The 8,949-nt window shown below is 46.2% G+C and overlaps 1 pseudogene; it reads left to right on the plus strand.

Moving 5' to 3' along the window:
- Window positions 1–532: 532 nt before the first annotated feature.
- Window positions 533–5,667, plus strand: LOC139311847 (zinc finger protein 268-like; annotated as a pseudogene).
- The last annotated feature ends 3,282 nt before the right edge of the window (window positions 5,668–8,949 follow it).

Here is an 8,949-nt window from a genome sequence, read left to right on the forward strand (position 1 = left end):
AGGAAGGGACCAAAGGCAAGAAAGGCGGTTAAACCTTCGCCCTTTGCACCTAGTGGGAGAAGGAGGGAGGTTTCCAGGGCTGCCTCTGCTGCAGGGAGACCGGCCGGCCAGCAGTGAATGGACTGAAAGGCAATCCTAGTTTAATGTCGGTCTGTCTCCGATCCATCATCTCAGCCTCTTTGCACTCGGCAGATCCTCCCTATCTCACCCGCCTCCCTGCTGCGGAGCCCATCCTCCCCAGCCGTTTCAGCCTCTGAACAGGGGACGGATGAGGGGTCCCAGCGCCCGATCCCGCCTGCAAGTCCCCCCCCCCCACAACCTTTGGGGGAAGCAGGGATCCCCGGTCGCCTCTTCCCAATCCTGGGGGGGGGGGAGGGGGAGGGAGAGAGGAAAAGGCCCCTCCCTTCTCTGGACTCCGCCCGGCCAGGAAAGAGGCGACTCGCCCAACGGCCTCCGAGGGGGAAACTGCAGCCGCTCCGAGGAAGGAGGGGCTAGAGCGTCTCCCCCCACTCTTCCAGGGAGGAAAGGGGAGCCGGAAAAGGCGGGGAAAGGTTTCTAGTGGCCTCTCTAGGAAGCTCCTCTCGTTCTCTCCCCACCTCCCCTCCGTACGGCTGAATTTCGGGAACTTTTGTTCTTTTTTCCCACTTGCGGCGTTTTGGGCGAATTCTTGGCTCTCCGGCGAGGCTGCTCCTCGGCCCCGCTCCGGGCAGGTGGGGCTCCCGCTCTCCCTGGGGCTGCCCGGAGGAAGGTCGCCCCGAGTGCCCGCTGAGCCAGGGGTGCCAGGAGGGTCCCGGGTGGATGCGGGGCTGGACGGGGAGCCTCTGGGCAAAGGGGGGGGGGGGGAGAGGAAGCCCCGCCCCACGGAGGGCAAAGGGCGGGGCTTCTCTCTCCAGGGTCTCAGGGGGGATTATGGGGTCAATGCAGGAAATGGCCGCCGCCTCCCTTCAATCGGGGGTGGAGGGTTTTCTTTATTGGGGGGAAAAGGGTTAAATTGCCTGAATTGAGCTCATTTCCTCCCAAGGGAGAAAAGATCCGCTTTCTTTCCCTGTCACCTAAATAGAGAAGAATGGATGTTCTTTACTTTTATGTTAGTATTTTAATTGTTTACTTTTCTTTCTACAGAGGTGGGTAGAAAAAAAAACATTATTTGCCTAGTTTTGCTCTGAAGGAGGCTGTGATGTGGCAGCCCCTCGTTGGTGGGTTTAATCCCTCAGAATAGGGCGGGAAGGGACCTTGGAGGTCTTCTAGTCCAGCCCCCTGCTCAAGCAGGAGACCCTCTGCCATTTCAGATGGGTTGCTGTCCATTTTTATTCTTGTGTGCCAAAAGGGTTTGTGCGTCAGCACCCATAATACAATCCGCCCCACCACATGCGCATGACCCCACCTCCACGCGTCCCATTTTGGGCCTGGACAGCCTCCAGGAAGCGGTCGTGGTAAGAGGTGCGTTGCCCAGGAATGGTCGTGCCCCCTTGGAAGACATGGTGGGAGAGGGTTGCACCAACCTTTGCTGGCGTGAACAGCCTGCTCATCCTTGCGGCTGCCACCCCCTCACCCCTGGCGGTGCTGCTTCCCTGGCAGTGGCAGGAGCAGTCGGTGGGGCAGAGAGGGCAGTGACAGGCTATGGCGGCAGGCGGTTCACACCAGCTGAGAGGCAGCAGCGGCCCCTCCTGCCAGCCTCGTGTTCCAGGCAGCGTCCAGCCAGCCATACCTGGCCTCCCGCTGCAGCAATCCACGTGGATCCGAGGCAGCGCAGCTCCAGTCCTTTCCTCACAATGGTGTTGACAAGACAGGCGGGCGGGCACAGAGGAGCGACTGGCGGCAGTGCTCCTGGCTGGCAAAGGGTCCCAGGGCTGCATGTGGGCGGCGACGGGATTGCCGCTATGCACGTGTGCTAAGAGGAACTACCCAGTCGGCATGGACACAGTGGGAAATGAACCTCTGGCTTTCCACTCATGCGCATCGGCCAGATAGGCCTCTGTTTACCGGCACACATTTGTGTGCGACGATCAGCTGGCTGCTCCCACACACGTGATGGCCAGCTGATCGTCATGCACACCAGGAACCAGCAGACTAGCTGGCCAGTGTGCATGCGTGCCCCGGAAACCCGAAAGAGGAATGGGCGACACAGCACATGCAGGCGATATGGTTCCGCGTGTCACTTCCGGCACACATGCCATAGGTTTGCCATCATGGCCCTATACCATTTCGGATCCGTGGTGGTCCATTCTTTTCTTAAAAACCTCCAGTGTTTTGAGTACCCACAACTTCTGCAGACCAATTGTTACACTTATTAATTGTCCCCTTTGTTAGGAATTTTTTACTTAAACAATGAGGCAACAATAGGAAGCCATTCTAGGAGGAAGACATATGCAATCTGTGCTGGCTCAAAGAACATTGTCCATGAATACCTACACGGGTTGTACTCTGTACACAATTAGATCTATCTGGCACATATAAATCTTATTGGGGAGGTCTTTACAGTTTGTCTCACATATTGTAGCATCATCGCCCCCCCTTCCGAGCAAAAGGAAAAGGGAGGGATCCCCAGATCAGGCAGGCAAATGGGGGGCAACAGGATCCCAGCACTGCTTTGATTCTGCGGAGAGGAAATAAGAGACTTTGGGGGCTTCTCCTGGGTTCATATAGGGGGTCTTCCAGCTATTGTTTGGGCTATTTGGAAAGCCGAAGAAAATAAACCTTCCTCTCTCCTTCACTTCTTTTATCTTTATCCTGCAGGGGCCACCAGGAAAACCTTTGGAGGAAGTTCTGCTTGCAGGATCCAATCTGGGTCAGTCACCGGGACCAGAGGTTATTGTCTTCCGAGTTTTTGGACTTGTGCTGGAGCCCATCCTCCTGCCCATCTTCCAACCTTTTGGCCAAAGTTCTGATTGTTAGAGTTTCCTTGGATGGAAAGCCCTGGAAGTGAGCAGCCCCTGGAAACTATGCAAAGGGGGGAACTCTTTGGCCAAAGGTCCCCTCAGAGGAATCAGGGGAGACACTCAAAATGCTCCACGTGTGGGAAATTCTTTGGTCACCGGTCCCTCCTTTTGATCCACCGGAAGCTGCATATGGGAAATGGATCCCACCTGTGTTTTCTATGTGGAAACTCCTTTCCTGGAATGTGGAGCTTTGCTAAACATCTCCGGAGCCACCCTGGACTGAAGCCTTACAAATGCGGAGAGTGCGGGGAACGTTTTGCTAAAGGCTCGGACCTTGGAGCCCATCAGCGAATCCACCAGAAAAAGAGATCTCAGGAATCCTGGAAGAGCTGGAGAAGATTTTCTGAGAGACGGCGTCTTTCTAGGCCTCAGAACAGCCCGACTGAAGAGAAGCCCTGCAAGTGTGTGCAATGTGGGCTGTGCTTTCCTCAAAACTCAGAGCTGCTTAAACATCAGCAAATCCACACCAGAGGGAAACCCTATCAATGTCTGGAGTGTGTGAAATGTTTCCGTAATAAACAATTGTTTAGAAAACATGAGAAAAGTCACACAAGGCAGAGTCCTTATAAATGCTTAGACTGTGGAAAATGTTTCACTCGGAGCTCAACTCTTTCCAAACATAATAAAACACACACAAAGGAGGAAAGCAAAACGTGCCTAGAATGTGGGAAGTGTTTTTCCAGCAAATCAGATTTGCTGAAACGTCAGAGAATTCACACTGGGGAAAGACCCCATGAATGCCCAGAATGTGGGAGATGTTTTGGCAGAAAGTCACACCTAATTCGACATCAAAAAATTCACACTGGAGAAAGACCCTATCAGTGCCCAGAATGTGGGAGGTGTTTTGGCAGAAAGTCAACCCTAATTCAACATCAGAGTGTTCACACTGGAGAAAGACCCTATCAATGCTCAGAATGTGAGAAAAGATTTGTGGTTTCTTCTGAACTTCGGAGACACCAAAGGCTGCACACGGGAGAAAAACTATATAAATGTAAGGATTGTGATAAATGTTATTCTTTTAAGGCAGCTCTTTTTCGACATCAGAGTATCCATACAGGGGAGAAGCCCTATATGTGCATCGAGTGTGGAACATTTTTCCGTACAAAAGGAAGCCTCAGGAAGCATGAGAATGTTCACAGAGGGGAAAAAAAGTTCAAATGTTTAGAATGTGGGAAAGAATTTGGTCGTTCATCAACCCTTAGAATTCACTGCCAAACTCATACAGGTGAGAAACTCCACAAATGCTCAGTGTGTGAGAAATCTTTCACCCGGAAATATACACTTGTGATGCATCAGGAAATCCACTTAGAGAAGCAATATAAATGTCTGGAGTGTGAGAAATCTTTCACCCGGAAAGATATATTTGTGATGCATCAGAGAAGCCACTTAGAGAAGCAATATAAATGTCCGGAGTGTGAGAAAACTTTTCATTGCAAATATTATTTTAGAAAACATGAGAGGATTCACAAAGGAGAGAAACCTTTCAGGCGTGCGCATGTGCAGAAAAATAAAAAGTGCCCAGAATGTGGGAAATGTTTCTGTGGCAAGGCACAACTAATTCAACATCAGAGAATTCACACCGGAGAAACACCCTTTGAGTGCCCAGAATGTGGGAGATGTTTTGGCTACAAGTCAAGTCTAATGCGACATCAGAGAATTCACACGAGACAAACGTTATCAATGCCCAGAATGTGAGAAAACATTTGTGGCGTCTGGTAAACTTCACAGGCATCAGAAGCGGCACACAGGGGAGAAGCCATGCAAATGTGGGGAGTGTGGGAAAAGTTTTATTGCAGCAAGCGATCTACGGGCTCATCAGAAAATCCACACGGGGGAGAAGCCGTACAAATGTGCAGAGTGTGGGAAATGTTTTCCTCGAAAATACAACCTTGGAAAGCATCAAAAAGTCCATACACGAGTGAAGTCATAGAGATACACAGAGTGCAGGTTAAGAGTTCATAAAGGAGGGCGATTAGAAACTCTTAGATCGTGGGAGACCATTTCTTGTCAATCGTCCCTTAAAACTCACACTCATATAGGCCAGTGGTTCTCAACCTGGAGGTCGCGACCCCTTTGGGGGTCGAATGGCCATTTCACAGGGGTCGCCCAAGCCCTCTCTCGCTCCCCCCCACGCCTTCACTCACCCTCACCCTCTGCCTCTGTTGGATCGCAGGTCGCCATTTGCTTACCCCGCCCACTCCCAATCTATTGCTGCCTCCTGAGTCCCAGCTGATGGCTAGAGGGAAAAAAACTGTTTAAATTCTTGCCGCGGGGCTTCAAAGGGCCGCCCTACAGCTGATCAGTGTTAAAAGAAAACAAATGAGTAGACCAGTGCCTGCAAAAATAGAAATAGGTTAATTACCATAAGTTGATTTGATCAGCCTCCTGACTCTCAGCTGATTTGCTCTCAGCTGATTTGCAGAGGGTTCTGTTCAAAGAGGTAAATTGCTGGAGCAGATTTTTTTCCCCTAGCTATGCTGAAAAAGCGAAACTGAAAGTAAAACAGGGTCTTTGCTGCAACGTGACAAAATGAGGCAGAGAGAGATTTCTTTTTCTTTTTCCTCACCAAAAAAGGTAGGTGCAAAACTGCAAACAATGGGAAATTTAGGGCAAAAGAGGAGGTTCAAGATTTTAAAACACAAAAGAAAAAAAGCTCTATTTAACTAGGGAATTGTAATAATTGAGATACTATTAATTGTATATTGTGTTGAAAGCAGAAATGATTAAGTTGTGGTTTGGAGGAACATATGGGGGAAATTATTTGGTTTATTATTATTGGTATATATAATTAATTGATTTGTAAGAAATTGGATTGCATGGAAATAATTGGAATATTCATGTTCATATTGATTAATATACAAAAAAGATAGTTATATAACTAATTGGTTTATATTAAAATGTTGAATTTGTATTAAACAGCTGTATTACATAATTACATAATTAACCAATGTGAGGATGGATATAAAAATAGATGACAATGCGAAGGGGTAAAATATAGAATAGAAGGGAAAAATTGAATTTGATTAAGATTAGAGATGAGGATGAAGGATAATATTGGTTTTTTTTAAAAATTGAGGAATAAATATGGCAAAAAGGAAATATAGAAATTGTAAATTTAATTGAAATGACTATACACTGTTTAAATTTGTGAACCGGCCAAATACTCTGTTCAAAGAAAATACATTGTATGTTTGTATGTGTGTTTCTAATTATTGCTACTTATTCCTATTTGTTCTCTTTTATTCTTTACAGTTTAACAATTCATTCTTTATCTTAATATCTTTATATTTGTTTGGGGTTGGCTTTCTTCCCTTTCATCTTTTTTATTGTACAGCAGTCTTTCTCCTCAAACCTACCACCTCTCTCTTTTCTTTCCTTCTTACTTTCTTCCCCCTCTCTTCTTCTCCTCCCTTCTTCCTCTTCCATTCTCCTTCTCGTCCTCTCTTCCTCCCTCTCTTACCCTCACTCCTACTCTAATTTCCCTTCCCTTCCTTCATCCCTCTCTATTGCTGTATCCTTTTATGCATATGGACTACTCAGAGGGCTGAAAAAGTTATTTTTGACTGGTCCTCGCACTTTTGACCAGTCCTCGAACTTACGACTGTCCTCACATTTTACGTTTTTTGCCCTATCTTATCACCATGGTGAAGAGAAGCAGTTGTGAAATGAGTGACATGGTTGTTAAGAATGCTGCACGGGCATAAATGTGAGGATGGTCATAAGTGTGAGGACCAGTCAAAAGTGCGAGGACCTGTCAGAAATGACTTTTTTCAGCCCTCTGAGTACACATAGCCATGGCCACCCGGTCACATGACCTCCAAGCCATGCCCACAGAACCGGTAGTAAAAAAATTTAGAACCCACCCCTGGTTGGGGGGCACCACAACATGAGGAACTGTATTAAAGGGTCGCGGCATTAGGAAGGTTGAGAACCACTGATATAGGTAAATGCACTTTAAATGTTTGAAGTGTGATGTATGGTTTGCCTGGAAAAATACTCTTTCAGCATCAATGAATTCTTACTGGAGAGAAACTTCTATCAGTGCTTAGAATGTGGCAAAGATTTTTATCTGATCATCAGATCTTCAGATGCACATGAAAAATCCACACAGGAGGAAAACCTTACAGGTGTATAAGATGAGAATACTTTTCCTTGCCAAGTGGAACGTCTTGCCTTCTAGTGTTTCTCCGTTAAAATTGCCTCCTTGGAAATTTTCTTGCCAAGTTAAATTTTGTTATAATTTTGTAAAAATTTAATTCTAAGACGTGAATATGGAAATCTGATATGAGTGTGAAAACCTAATATCTAATGTGAAATTGTCTGGAACCGTATAAGGACTCCTGCCTTGGGCAGGGAAGGTAGGACTAGAAGAATACAGCTCTGTTATTCTGTGGTGGCTCCCTTGCAGCCCTATGATTCTAAGAATTTAAAAAGAAAAAGGGAGCCTCGGTGGTACAGCGGACTAAGTGCTGTTAAGTGCTAGCAGTTAGCTGCCAGCTGCCTGCAATTAGTGCGAATTCAAATCTCACCAGGCTCAAGGTTGACTCAGCCTTCCATCCTTTCGAGGTAGGTAAATTGAGGAGCCGGATTGTGGGGGCAATAAGCCAGCTTTGTATAGAACAACACCGCTTAGGGCCCCCCGAAAGCCCTAATAAGCAGGTATATACATAAAAGTATGCAGGCTATTGCTATAATGCAGCCACCCTGAGTCTTCGGAGAAGGGCGGCATATAAATTGGACTAATGAATGAATGAATGAAGAGGGTTCATTTAGTGACCGTTTGAAGTTACAGTGGCACTGAAAAAAATGACTGATGACCATCTCTCAGCATCCCCATGGTCACGTGATTAAAGTTCAGATACTTGACTACTGACTCACATTTCTGACGGTTGCAGTGCTCCAGGGTCACCCGATCCCCTTTTGCGACCTTTTCACAACCAAAGTCAAAGAGAGAAGCCAGATTCACTTAACAACCATGTGACTAGCTAAACAACTGCAGTGATTCACTTAACAACTGTGGCAAGAAAGGTCGTAAAATGGGGAAAACTCACTTAACGAGCGTTTCACTTAACAACATAAATTTTGGGCTCAATGGTGGTCGTAATTAGAGGACTACCTCTAGATGATAAATTGAGAGTTTTTAGAAAAGTAACATGGAGAATACAAGGTGAAGTCAAATGAATGTGGAGATGTTTTGTTGAAAAGTCACACCTAATTCGACACCAGAGACTTCACACCAGAGATAGACTCTATCAATGCCCAAATGTGAGAAAAGATTTGGGGAGTCTGCTGATCTTCAGAGACCCCAAAAGGGGCACACAGGGAAAAGGCCCTATAAATGTGGGGAGTGTGGTAAAAGTTTCACCTGAAAACGAAACCTTAGAAATCATCAAAAGGTCCATAGAGGAATGAAGCCATAGAGATCCATTGAGTGTGATAAAGTTTTGCTCAAGAGCGACATATCAGAGAAATCACATGGGAAAACGCCCACTATGCCCTCATGGTGGAGCAGTTTTCCATAGTGGATCAACCCCTGAAAATCATAAAAAGTTTGCAAACTTTGTTAAATTTTAGAAAAACAAAGTCCAAGAAAACCAAGGAGAAAGAAGTGGAAAAAAAGGCAAGGGGGAGGGAGGGAAAAGCAAAATTGGAGTGTGCAGACAAAAAGGGGGGAAAAGCTAAAGAGAAAAAGTAACTTCCAACTTTCTTCACTACAGGTAAAAATCCTAAGTCTCAATAGCTCTTTGAATTAGAATAAACCATAATAAACTACGTTTATCATTATAAACATGTATATCCATAAAAACCCAAGGTTTAAATTTCATTTCTTTCAATTACAAGCAAATCCAAGAGTGGTTTCCAAGTAGAAGGAAATCTAAATAGTTTTCTTTACTCAAAGCAGTCAACTTTCCCATCCATTCTCCCATTCTGGGTATACAGTCAGGTCCAGAAATATTGGGACATCGACACAATTCTAACATCTTTGGCTCTATACACCACCACAATGGAG

Source organism: Pituophis catenifer, unplaced genomic scaffold (genome assembly GCF_029215685.1).
Source record: "Pituophis catenifer annectens isolate HBS135680 unplaced genomic scaffold, rPitCat1.0.hap2 SCAF_2, whole genome shotgun sequence".
NCBI lineage: Eukaryota > Metazoa > Chordata > Lepidosauria > Squamata > Colubridae > Pituophis > Pituophis catenifer.